The sequence below is a fragment of the Salminus brasiliensis genome, chromosome 22 (genome assembly GCF_030463535.1).
Source record: "Salminus brasiliensis chromosome 22, fSalBra1.hap2, whole genome shotgun sequence".
NCBI lineage: Eukaryota > Metazoa > Chordata > Actinopteri > Characiformes > Bryconidae > Salminus > Salminus brasiliensis.
The window spans coordinates 19,222,325-19,235,496 of record NC_132899.1 but is presented as its reverse complement, the minus strand read 5'-3'; the positions used below and the strand labels follow the sequence as shown (position 1 = coordinate 19,235,496).

General features: G+C 41.4%; 1 protein-coding gene across 13 annotated transcripts in view; it reads left to right on the top strand.

Annotated features, from left to right (window-relative positions):
- The window catches only part of cacna1g (calcium channel, voltage-dependent, T type, alpha 1G subunit), a 266,549-nt gene that overhangs the window by 123,135 nt on the left and 130,242 nt on the right, over positions 1-13,172 (top strand). The window lies entirely within an intron of this gene.

The following is a 13,172-nucleotide window of genomic DNA, read 5'->3' as shown; positions in this document are numbered from 1 at the left end:
TAGTAGTGGACCTTACTATTAAACCCACACTAATAGTGGACCTTACTGGTAAACCCACACTAGTAAGTGGACCTCATTAATATACCCACACTAATAGTGGACTTTACTGGTAAACCCACACTAGTAAGTGGACCTATATTATATATTAAACCTGTTGATCTGTATTCAGTTGCTGGGTGAAGCCTGTTTGTATGAAAGGCTTGTAAGTTCTGATCCATCACTCCTTCTTTCATCTCTGACTTGGGTCTAAAAACAGGTGATAATAAATATGGCAGTGAATCTGCAGATCTGCTAAAGAATCATGTTGGTCACACTCATAACCATAGACATCGACACAGTAGAACAAGGGTCATGTTTGCAGTGTGCAAGGAGCTGAACTCACATGAGCACATTCACCTATATTCGTTTCCTGAGCTTCATCTGTCCCAACCTAGGGACCCCATGTTCTTTGTTGCCAATCGTTGCTGGCATGGAGCGAACCTCACATGCATTGCTGAGAGATGCATAGGATTATGTTTTGAGATAGAAATTACCCCAGCATATGGAGCATGTGGAGGGATATCCATAAGCCATCAGCCAAAGTGTGTACACAGAAGAGAAGCGCGCGGGAATGACAGGCTGCTGGCATGTTCTGCTGGCATGTTGGCAAAACCAGTTTCTCCACGGCTGTTTTGATAGCACTCCAGATCACATACTTACCATCCGCACAGCTTTGGGTGAGCAGTGATAGGTTGTATTGTATTATGCTTAATCAGATTTCTTCACCAATAGCGTAAGTAGTGCTATCATGGTTATGGAGTGTTTTGTGGAGGGTTAGGCTGAAGTGCCTTTTAAATCAGCACTGTAGACAATTTCTCAGGACAGAAAGAGATCAAGATTTAATTTGATTTTTGATATGTATATATTGTATTTATACAATATACAATACATTAGTTTGACTTAAATAAATAGAAGTTATCAAATAGAACAATATATGTCTCTTTAATTAGCATCAGAATCTTTAGAATGTAAAAGGTCTTCAGACAAAAAAGTCCATCTCACTCAGTGACTTATATTTAAGATCTATTCAATTAATTTTAACCTCAACCCAAAGCCTGAACCTAACACTCACTCTAACCCAAAACCTAAACCCAACACTTACTTTAACCCCAACCCCAACATCAACCTTAATCCAAAGCCTCAATCTCAACCTAACACTAACTCTAACCCAAAGCTTAAGCCTAACACTTTTTAACCTTAACCTCTGCCCTAAACTTAGTCCCAATACACTCTCTAACCCAACATCTGACCTTAAGACATAATCTGACTCTACTGCTCCAACCCAAAATCTGATTCTACCGCTCACTTTCCATAAAATCTGACCCTACCACTCACGCTAACCCAAATCTGACCCTACCTCTCTCTCTAACCCAATATCTGACCCTACCTCTCTCTCTAACCCAATATCTTACCGGCGCACACACCCAAGCAAAGCTGTGGCCTACACTGTTTACTAGACTGTTTACTAGCAGTTTGAGTATTTATAGATCATGTATACGAGACCCTGAATATAAAAAGTAACCATATTGGTCAAGGTTTAAATGAAGAGACCTGGTACTAATAACTATTTTAACTAAACTAACTAACTAGTTTACTTCAGTTAATTGCTTAAAGTAATTGCATGAAAGTAATTACCAATAGAACACACAGATTTCACTCTTCTCCACAGTTGGCTGGATTGTGCTAAGTACTGCACTTCATGCCTCCTTTTGACACCATTTAGCTCATGTATCTCATGTATCAGAGCTTCCTCTGTTCCGAGCCAGGCTGCTGATCGAGTGCCGAACGTTTGGCATGCATGCTTAGTATCTTATGTCTGTGTGTGGTTCAGCTGGAGAGACGTTTAGAGCCCCTCTTAATCTTTAAAAATCCTCAGAGAATCCAGCGCTAACCAGCGAAGGTATCAGCCTCAGACACCCCCAGCTGCTTGGCAACGAGTGCAGACTCATTTCAGCTTCCAGCCAAGCCGATTTGCCCTTTCGCTCCTCCACAATGCCTTTATTCACACTTAGGAGCTCCGGTTGATTGGCCCGAGTTCACAGAGGCACGAGCGTTCTTCGCGGGTGGAAATGTTTCAACAGTGGAAACGCAGTGGAAAGTTCATTTCAAGTCAAACCAACTAGAAAGCGAGAGACTTCAGCACAATCACGCGCACTCGCTCATCAGGCCAATAAGTTCTCCTCGCCACTTTGAATTTGTAATTGTTTATTGCGCACACTGTTCTCACCTTGGGAGAGGTGAGATTGTTTGGGGACGGAAAATAAAAAGAATTTGCATAATGCGCTGCCAACTAAATTAACGTTGACATTAGAGACAATGTGTTCATATTTCAGGCCCCGTTTTGCTAGCTGCAGTTCTTCATTGAAGACTGGTACAAGTCTGTAGTGTCCTTGAAACATGTACAGTGAGCTGTATCCTGGAAAACGGATAAAGTATCTATTGGTTTTGAGGATGAGTGATGTTTCTTCACACTGGTGATGCAATAATAGTTTCTATATTGCACAGGGTTTCAGAAAGGGGACCTAGAATGTCAGAGAGTATTTTCCTCGAGATAGTTGAGTAATGAGATTTCGGGATTTGGAAGTGCCATACCATGAACCTTAAGTACGGTTGTGTCCTCCTTCCGAAGCTGGCATAACCAAAACAGGGTTTGGAAAATGGGCCAATTCTGTCTTATTAATATACATAATTTAGATAAACCCAGCCCACCAGCGAAAGTCCTTGTCAAAGCTGTTGAAACAGTAAAGAATATGGAGGATGAGGTGCACGATACCCTGAAAACTTTGCACACTAGTTATGGAAATATGGGTTGCTACATGAACCAGGCCTCGTAACTGCAGCTTCGTAAGTAGGCCTGTTAACCGCCATTTGAGCATTTTCGCCCCAAGCAAAATCACATACTATTTATATATCTGAGGACAACTGCATTCTTTGGCACCTTTAAGGCTGCCTTGAGCTTGAATACAATCTTCTGACACTTACACCCTGAGACACGAGGCCAGACACAATTCACTTACTTTAACTCACTCTCTCTCTCTCTCTCTCTCTCTCTCTCTCTCTTCCTCTCTCTTCCTCTTTCTCTGCCACCGTTTTAATGTCTCTCTGTTTCTCTTTTACCTTCCTCTCTCTCTCTCTCGCTCTCTCGCTCTCTCTCTCTCTCCCGGTTGTCTTTCGCTCATATTAGCAGGCTGACAGAAGCGAGTGAAGGCTGTGACAGGTTGTCTCTGAGCCTTGCACTCTCTCACTCAGAAAGACCCTCTCGCTTTCCTCAGGCACACACTCGCACCTCATTATGGACTTAAGCCCACCAAGCCCAACCTGAGTCCATGCATGTGCTTTCATAACACTCCTGATTTCCAGGGAATACTTTAGTTAGCCTCTGTGGATTTACCTTGTTTTTCTAAACCACACTCTCTCTCTCTCTCTCTCTTTCTCTTTCTCACACACTCTCTCTCACACACACACACACTCTCACACACACGTGCATGTTACAGTATGTGCAGTAGCTCCTTATTGTGAGAGATTGATCATTTGTTTAATGCACTCCCTGGAAATCTCCCCAGCCGTGTCTCTTCGGCAGTGCTGGAGGCAGACAGGCGACAGTTGAAGGGCAGCCATTTTCTGGTGGTCATGACAATAACAATGAGTGCAGCTTAATGGCCATCACTCATGTCAGGAAACAATTAGCAGTTCCTGTTGAGTAGAGTATGAATAAAAAAAAAAAAAATAATAATAATAATAATAAAATTCCTGCATTAATCTCAAACCTCATTAAACCTCATTTGCGTACTACCCTTATTGTTGTGTGCACTACAGATCTACCCTCTACCCTGTAGACTGAGTGCACCTGGTGTAATTTACAGTTTTCATTTTGTTTCTTTTTATTAAAGCTGGAAAATGAAACTGGTAGGAGGATTTAGAGTAGTCTCTGCTGGACATGTCAATGACTGTCTAATGCAGACGGATGCTATTTTTGTGTTCTTGCCTCGCGATTGTGCAGAGACCTTTCATTGACTACTCAATGTCTACTGACTAGTGTGTGTCTGGTATCATTCGAACACATTCGTGTGAATAGTTTTGACTTCAAATGTTTCCAAATTGGCTGTGGGCTATTATCCGTTATTTCTGCTGTTTTCATGGATCTACTGCAGAAGCCTAAGTTAAGTATTTTAGGCTTTATGCCAAAGTCGGAAGCCTCTGTGGAGCCTTTTGGACCCTGGTTAAATTCTAGTGAAAGTCAGCTATAATAATAAATGCTGATCATCATATCCAGTGGAAGCCACATAAGCAATCTTAATAGAGTCTCCCTTCCCCAGGCCAGATTGAGGAGCCCTTGGTAAGGTAATAAAGGCTTCAGCTTTAGGAATGCCATTTGGCCAGAAGTACTGATGACACTGGACTGTGTCCAGCACTTTCATCTGAGAGCTCCTTCATCTCATATTTGTATTTGGAGGCGCCTGGAATCGATAACAACCATTCACAGGTACTTACAGATGGCTAAGAACGTCCCCACATTGATCAGGCCGCTGTTGTTTTGGTGTCTCTGTTGGAGAGCCATTGGCTGGCTTAGTGAGATGTAGGACAGTTAGTTTTTGCTGCTTTTATTGACTTTAATGTTTTCATACGTACATAAGTATCTCAGATACTGTTAATAAATTCATAAAAAGCCTATAAAAAAGATCAGGAGCTGGTTTTGGTCATCATCAAACCAGATTCCTGTTACAAAAACTTGATGCTTGCATTGAGAGTTTAAGGTAATTGTGTCAGGACATGGCACAGCCATTTATGCAGAGGCCAGGTGATTTCAAACTGTTCTTTGAAGGTAGCTAGTGTTTGGATGCATGGTGGATGGAAATATTTTAACAGTTTCTCTAAACTAAGAAAGGCTCAATATAGCAAATATTAAATCTCAATATTCTGTGACTTAATGAATATAAATAAATAAATATATTTAAAATGGAGTTGGAGCTGCAAAAAATCATTTTCTTTGCATTTTGGACTCACATTGGTTAACAGTAGTGGACCACAACAACAAGAGCTTTTGTTTTCTGGTAGAAGTTGGACTTTGAATCTGTGTAAGATTTCAGATTAGGGAGGAAATACTGTGTTTAACAGGGACTGATTGTGGTAGCTATGATAATAAGGGTTAAGTCAATCATGCAAACAACTGTAAATTGGCTGACATAGATGACAAATACATGTACAGACAGGCATGAATGCTTGTTAATTTTGTGTAATGTTAAAAGTCTTGATACCTTGCAAACTACATGTTAGAACAGCACTGACGCTTTGAACAGGGATATACTTAGCGTAATAAAACTTGGATGTATTTTTCAGCGAGAGAAGGCAAACAAAGTTTTACTTGTTGTCCTGGTCTTTCATAAAGTAGGCAACACAGACTCATTTGTAAGAGGTGGAGCTGTGTGGAAGAGCTGAAGGAATCACTTGGTGACATTGTCTTCCAATGAAGTCCAAATCAATTCAAATCAAACAGTAGTACCTATCTAACTTAACGGTAGTACATTGATGCAGAAGCCAATATATAGAGTTATGTTTGGGGAAACGAGCTTACTGGAGAGTGTTCTTCGCTTAGGAACCTCAACACAGCCTCTTCACGCTCCTACCATCGGGCCAACGCTATAGGAGTGTGAAGTCCAGGACAGCCAGACTGACGAACAGTTTCTGTCCACAAGCCATCAGGCTTATGAACACCTCCTCCCCACTTCCACTCTGAACTGGCTGAACTCTGACATGAACCTATTAATATGAGGCCACTGCATATATAGCTTTATTAATTATTAATATATATTGTTTCTCTCTTATATTGATATCATGTCGGTAAATGGAGGAACTGCAAAGTAAGAATTTCATTATTCTTTATTATCTATAACTGCTTGTTTCTGCTGTGCATATGACAATAAACTCTTGTACTTGAACTCTTAATCCAAAGACTAGATGTTATCCAGAAACCAATCACTGATCTTTATGTCTAATGCATTTTCAAACTGTATTCAGACCTGGTAAAAAAAAAAAAAAAGCCCCAACAATAACTTTTAACACCAAGATTTTTTCTTCTCAATTTGTTTGTTAATTCAGAGAAATTACCTAGTGGTTTTCCCGTCATTTTCCCTGTTAGAGACCAGACAACATAGTAACCAAAGACTGAGATAAGTCCAAGGCCATTCATTGGGCCAGAGCAGACTCAAGTGCTACAGCACCACTACTCGGCGTTCTGAGACATAAAAATTTACAACCTAAGCACTGCTTTCACCACAACAGCTCTGAACTGAAGAACACACAAAACGGAACTGCAGCCCGCACCCAAATGCCCTCTCCTCTCCCTGATTTATTGATGCTCCTCGGACTGTTTCCAGACTTGCTGCTGACACAAGTTATGTGCAGGAGAAAAGCCTCTTTTTGGGGGAAGAGACAAGGGCAAAGTCATCGTGAACAAAGGCCGTCAAATATTTTCTCAGGGAAAAAAAGGCATCCAAAAGGTCTCTCCTGTTTATTTATTCTCCTCCCTCTGGTAAAGTGCTGTTTGACCAATGCACACAGACCGGCGCTGCCATTGAGGTGAATTAATTTCCATTAGTGTTATTATTTTTTTGACGGCGTGTGTTTTCTCCATCAAAGGCGGGAGAGAACATCGCTGTTTGTTAAACAGCAAGAAATGTGTTGCTGCTTCATTGTGCTCTTTCTCTTTTGTCGTCGCTCGTCTTTTGAGGGCTTTCCTTTATATCTCAGCGAGTTGTCAAGTTAGAAATCAGAGTGATGTTGCGAATGAAGAAAAAGAGGAGCTTTTCATCTCCCTCTGTTGAAAACTCAGCTAGGGGCAGCTCATCTAGTTTTGTGTGTAATCAGTCAATCAGTCATATTCCATTAAGAACAGAACAGCGGCCCATGGCTGCAGTCTCGCTGGAGAGATAGTTGAGAGGGAATAATTGAGAGGAACATGGCAGTGTAAAGTGGTCAAAGTACTGCATGTTGATGTACATTTAGTACATTTACACCATTTAGCTGATGCTCTTATCCAGAGCGACTTACAAGGTTACTCGTATTACAGAGGTGGGCCATTGTGGTGTTAGGAGTCTTGCCCAAGGACTCTTATTGGTGTAGCGCAGCATAGCCACCCAGATCGGGAATCGAACCCCAGTCTCCCACATGGTGTGGTAGCTCACTGGCAGGTAGTGGTGCTATCGGTTGCACCACACCAACCACCCATGTGCTGCCTGGAACCAGGTATCAGAAGCATATTGAGCACGAGACAGCCAACTACAAAATCCGTGATTACGATTACGACTAGTTATAGGTGCCTGATGCACCAGTCAGCCATGCCATTACAATCACATGCCTGAAATTGTGTAGCCACCAAATCAGCTCTGACCTGTTGAGGCAAAAACTTTCCAAAAGACCTTTGAACTGTTATTTGGCTCCAGAGCATTCTCTTAAGTTCTGCAAGTTGAGAGGTGAGGTCTGTATGGTTAGCTTCAATGAGCCCTAGGTTGTCCTTCCTTGGAGTTGTCCTTCTTTAGTAGGTTTTAACCACTGCATAGCAGGAGCTTCCTATAAGACCTGCCATTCTGGAGATGCTCTGACCCAGTCCTCTTGCCATCTGATCATCTAGTTAAATTCATGGCTATGTGTTTCCTCTAGGATTTTTTATTTTGTAGCAAGTGCCCCCTCGGAAATAAATGGTCTTTAAAAGGTTCTAAAATTAGGAAATATTATATGATAGATGAAATACAGTGAAGCTAATAAACTATTCATTCAGATGCATTTATAAATATAGCATCTCTCACCCAATATGCCCTGGCTGTGTTTGAGCTGTAAGATACGAGCTGGATAGGGACAGGGCTAGGACAGTAACGCTAGCTGAGGTAACCTGACCTTAGCGTTTGTTTGTTTACCAAAAGACCATCTGCCTTTTCTCTGTGTAAAATTCAAGTCATATGTGATCCACTGTGGCTTTCTGTGTTCTCGATATGGCTTTCATTTAATGTAGTACTGTCAAAATGCACGCTGAGGAGCCTAAAAAAGGGTTTGGAGTCATGAAATGCCTGTGTGCAGTGCCAGTAGTAGTGTCCGTGCCTTCATTACAAACAATGATTTCGAACTTTTGGATGTGAATGATCTTTTTACTGTAAAAGCTGTCTAACTTAACGTTAGCTACTATAATCTACCTTCCTCTCTTTGTCTGTATTGCACTTACTGCATCGGCCGTTCCAAATGAAAAGCCCAGATTTTTTTAATTGCAATTTTTGACATTTCACAGAATTCTGAAGCAGCAGCATGAGTAATTTTGCGTATATGAAGTGTAAACATGATGTGCTTAAAAAGCAAAATGATCAATTATTGGTATCTGCATCGGCCAGTGCAAGGAGTTGGTCATTTTATATTTTATAGAAATTCTAAATGAGTCATATACTGGTTCGAGATAAAGATATACTGTATAATTTTTATAATACCATCTGTGAAGCAGGCAGGAAGGATGTAGATTAGGAAAATGAGAGATTAAATGATGCACAGATTAAAGGGACAGGGCAATGTGAGGACAGAGAGAGAGCGAGCGAGAGAAAGAAAGGAAAGAGGAAAGACAGAGAGAGCGTTTTATCTTCTCCTCCATCTGAATGTGGCTGTAGGGAAGTGAACCTCTCTGAAGCTCGCTTCATTAACCTGCCAGGTGGTGGAAGGCACCAAGCCCTGATTGAACTGCAGCCAGGACTGCTGCTTTGAAGACAACGAGGGACGGAGATAGAGAGACAGCGAGAGATAGAGATAGAGATAGGGAGAGGGAGGGAGGAAGAAGGACGTTCACTCAAACCTAACTCGGCCTCTCTCTGTCAGTTAAACAGCAGTGGCATGGCTGGCGCTACGGAGGGTTAAGGAATGCCGTCTTGAAGGGTGCAGCCGGTGTTCGCGTGCTTTCTCTCATTCTTTCCTCCAGTTGCTGGTGTACATGATGTTCAAATAGGGCATGGAAGAACATGGTCTCTGCTCAGTGTTCTCACTTGGGGATTGAATTGAGCTGATTTCTTACGGATGCTGAAGGTCAGAGCTGTTTTGAATCGCGGTCCCTGGCCTCTCTCATACTTTTCCTATTATAGTGCCCTCCCTGCTGGCACTGCATACGCGCAGAGCAGCCATTGTTGACTGTGTGGCCATTGTTGTCAGGACACAGAGGGATTCTGGCAAAGTGTGCCATACTTCACTAGAGCTCTGCCATATACAAACAGATAAGAGACGAGCAGAGTTAGGTGCTCAGCCTTGGCCTTCAGCCTCCGCCAGACACTACATGAGCTGTTTATGTTGACATGAGTGTGTGTGTGTCTCTTGGTTGGGGAGCAAGGATGTTTTTGTTTTTGCACATTTGCAGGACTAAAATGCCTTGACTTCTTAGGAAAACCAGAGAAAAACAAGGCCAATCTTCAACATCAGGACCAATGAAAGACACCCAACTTTGCAAAGTGCTTATTTACAAAAGCTCCATATTTCATTTTTAATGGGCTTATATCCATCATTTGTCCTGGGTTTTCTATTTTTCCCAGAGGTCCACTTGACGGTGTAATATTTACTAACAGTCGTTAATCATTTTAACATGACCGTTTTCTTCCTTAACTTCAACTTTTGGTTTTCTATTATTCCTTTTCAAGCTGAAAGAGCAAAGACTTGAGTTTCTTTTATGTTATGGTTTAGAATTAGGCTTAGAAAATTCAAACCACATGTACTGTACTTACTTCCATATGTATGATACATAAGCGGCCTATGTGTGATCTATATGGTCTGCATATGCAATATGGATGTGTGTTTTTGTGTAAGTGTGTGTGCTCAGTGGCCTTCAAGCCAGACCAGACACTTTAGAAGCTGTTTATGTACGCATGAATGTGTGTGTGTGTGTGTGTGTGTGTGTGTGTGTGTGTGTGTTATGCCTAAGCGTCCAAAAGTTTGGAATCACTTACAGTATTGGTAATGTAGGGAATGTAGTTTATATAACAGCAGTAATAAACTGTAATAATGCTGTAGGTATTTATTATAAACTACACAGCAAAAGGTATTTTGGTGCCAACATAAATTATTCATGTAATTCATGTAATCAGTTTACTTAAATCTACTTAAGCTATGCTGGGTATTGGGTAGTGGAAAAAAAGGAGATGTCCTCTAAAAACCTGAACCACCAGATAGTTCCTTGGAAATGTATACATAGACCCATGTAAAACAGCACCAAATGCACTTGGCGACTTCCCTCTGGATGTGATTCATGCTCAAGGGGAATTGGGGACTTTTATGCATTGTCTCTGGCACTGTACAACACTCTCAATGTTTCAGAGGCAGATTACTAGTGTATATAAACTCTGATTAAGACAAAATTACTTTTAACACCAGATTCTGACATTGATTTGTAACTCATAATCTTTGTGTTTAAGTTAAACAATGATGCAAATAATAATAATAATAATAATAATAATAATAATAATAATTTACTGTAATGTTTACTGTCACATTTGTCACGTTTTCTGCTTGGAAATTGGGTCATATGAGGGGAAATATGAGGCATTACCTGATGCTTTTTAGGTTTTTTGGGAATTTCCTTTTTATTTTAATTGAACTGATTTTATTATATTAAACACCCTGATTTCATGCTTCTTAAAGGCTGTGTATGTTCTTCTTAGTAGTGTGTGTGTGTGTGTGTGTGTGTGTGTGTGTGTATTTAGTGTGTTTATAGGTAGAAGGAATGTGTGTGTTTGGTTATGTATCTACGTGTCATTATTCATGACTTTAGTGTTTGTTTGCTATGCTCTGATGTATGAGTGTAAACAAGTGGATACAAGAGTTCGTTGATGGGAGCATTTATATGGTCACATGTCCCCTGTTTTAGGGCTCTCTCTCTCCCTCTCTCTCTCTCTCTCTCCCTCTCTCTCTCTCTCTTAGGCTGCCTCAGGAGCAGTTTGTAGAGTTGTGGAGTGTCTTACCAGCCAAACACGTTCTCTCCTTCTGTCTGTCTCCTTATGTTCCTCCTGCTGTCCTCTATGCCTCTGTCCTGTCTCTCCTGCTCTCTGTCTATCTCGCAGACTGAAAAACTCCTGTTTTGATACCTGCATTGTCCACTTCACAAGAACTCCCCCTTCCCTCCCTCTCTCTCTCTCTCTCTCTGCATATATCTCACTTCTTCTAGTTCAGTCCTTCTCTTCTCCTCCAGCCACTGTGGAACTGCTTTAGACATCAGACCGTTTTCTGTCTTTTGACATTGTTTAGGGTCTGTCCTTTCCCATCCCTCCGTTTCTTTTAAACTTAGTCACCGCTGTTATTATTTTTCTAGTCCGGCCACCAGCTGGTTTCCATCAGGGCCAATCAGCATCCTCAAAAGCTGCTCCGCAGATTTCAGAAGCAACAAAAGCGGAACACATTTCTTCCGAACGCTGCTTGCTTAATGAGGCTCGCAGTGTTCGCACATCATCATCGGCACCATCGCGATCCATGTATGATCTTTTGAAGGCACTGGAAATGCTTTCTTTCTGACGCCACGTCTGTTGACGCCAGATCTGATCAGCGCACCGCACCTTCCCCCATGCGCCATGCCTGAAACCTGTGCTGAGGAGTTCATGTCCATTTATTTTCAAGTAAAATCAATACAGAACTAATTTATCCTGCTGCCATGTTGCCAGACAGTTTGTCAGAGACACGGCTTTGTAATCTGTAATTACGTAGTTTCGAGCATGCAAACACTAGCAGACACACAAAGCTCCGCTTGCCGGCTGCAAAAAAAACCCCAAAAAAAACAGGGAATTTTTCATGTACCTCCCTCCAAAGTTTACATGTGTTAAACAGCTGTGTGTGTGTCTGTGTGTGTGGGTGGGTGTGCTTACGTGGGTACGTGTGTGTATATGGATGTGTATTTGCTGGCATGTGCCTATTGTAGGAGATCTCATTACGTTGACCTCCACTGGATACCCCTGTTTGACCTGACTGAAACGAATCCAATTGAATTCATAGCTCCTGGGGGCTCTTTATTGATCTACTATGCACTCAGGCCGGTGAGTGGAGCCCTCAGCAGTGTTGGCTTTGATCTGGTGCTGATAACTCTTGAGTGAGACCTCAAATTTCCAAGCTGGATGCAAACAGAATGCACCCAGTGCCACAAGTCAATGAAATCCGAGCCAATATTTGTCACCATTACTCCTCTTACCTCTTTCTGGCATTTATGCTGCTGGGTGAAAAATGCCGCCTAAGGTTGAACAGGTTCACTGAGAGCCTTCAGATCTCTACGAAGTGTCTGACTTTATTTTTAAAAGCAGAAAACTCGGTAGATGTTTGATTGGATGAGCCACTTGAAGCCGTTGTAAAATTCTGCAGTATCATGTCTCATATCTCTTGGAGAAGATGAGAACAAATAGGATCCCCTGCGTTCAAGTTCATAAATGTTCATTCTACATAAAAGGTTGTTGTAATTATTAGTAATAATTTTTCTTATTTATTTAACGTGGATACAGTCTTAAAAGGGGTCTTCAGGGGTTCTTTAGTAAAAGCAATGGTCATTGTTGAACCATAAGTCAAACAACCATTTGAATGTTTAAATGGTTCTTTGCATGTTAAGTCTTTCTTCTCAATGGTAGAAAACCTTTTTTATATGGTTCTTTATTTTTTAATGGAACTGTATAGCACCAAAAAGGGGTTCAAGGACTATATAGAACCCTATTTTAGAGATGGACTAATTCATCAACCACATTCAAAGCACTGTCGGACTCCCATGCTAAGACGTGAATTCCCATCCACTGTACTGTACTGTACTGTACTGCTAAAATTGTTGTTAGCTGTGCTTGCTAATTCTGCTGTACTCACTGCACTGGGCTGAGTAAAGTCTTTATGCTGCTTACTCCATGAGGTACGTTAGCTTTACACATTCTACAGAAATGTTAGTAGTTAAAAAAAATAAACGACATACTGGAAAAGCTAAAAGCAAAGTTCAAAACTGGCTTCAATGTGGTTCTGCAGCTGTGAATTAGATCATATTGCTATCTAGAAGTGTAATAAGGAAACTGCTGGGTCATGTGACTGAGGGGACTCGTGCAACACTGCAGCAACTCGTGAACTATGGGTCAAATGATCTACCCAGCTCTCAGGATCAGCTAGAAAAA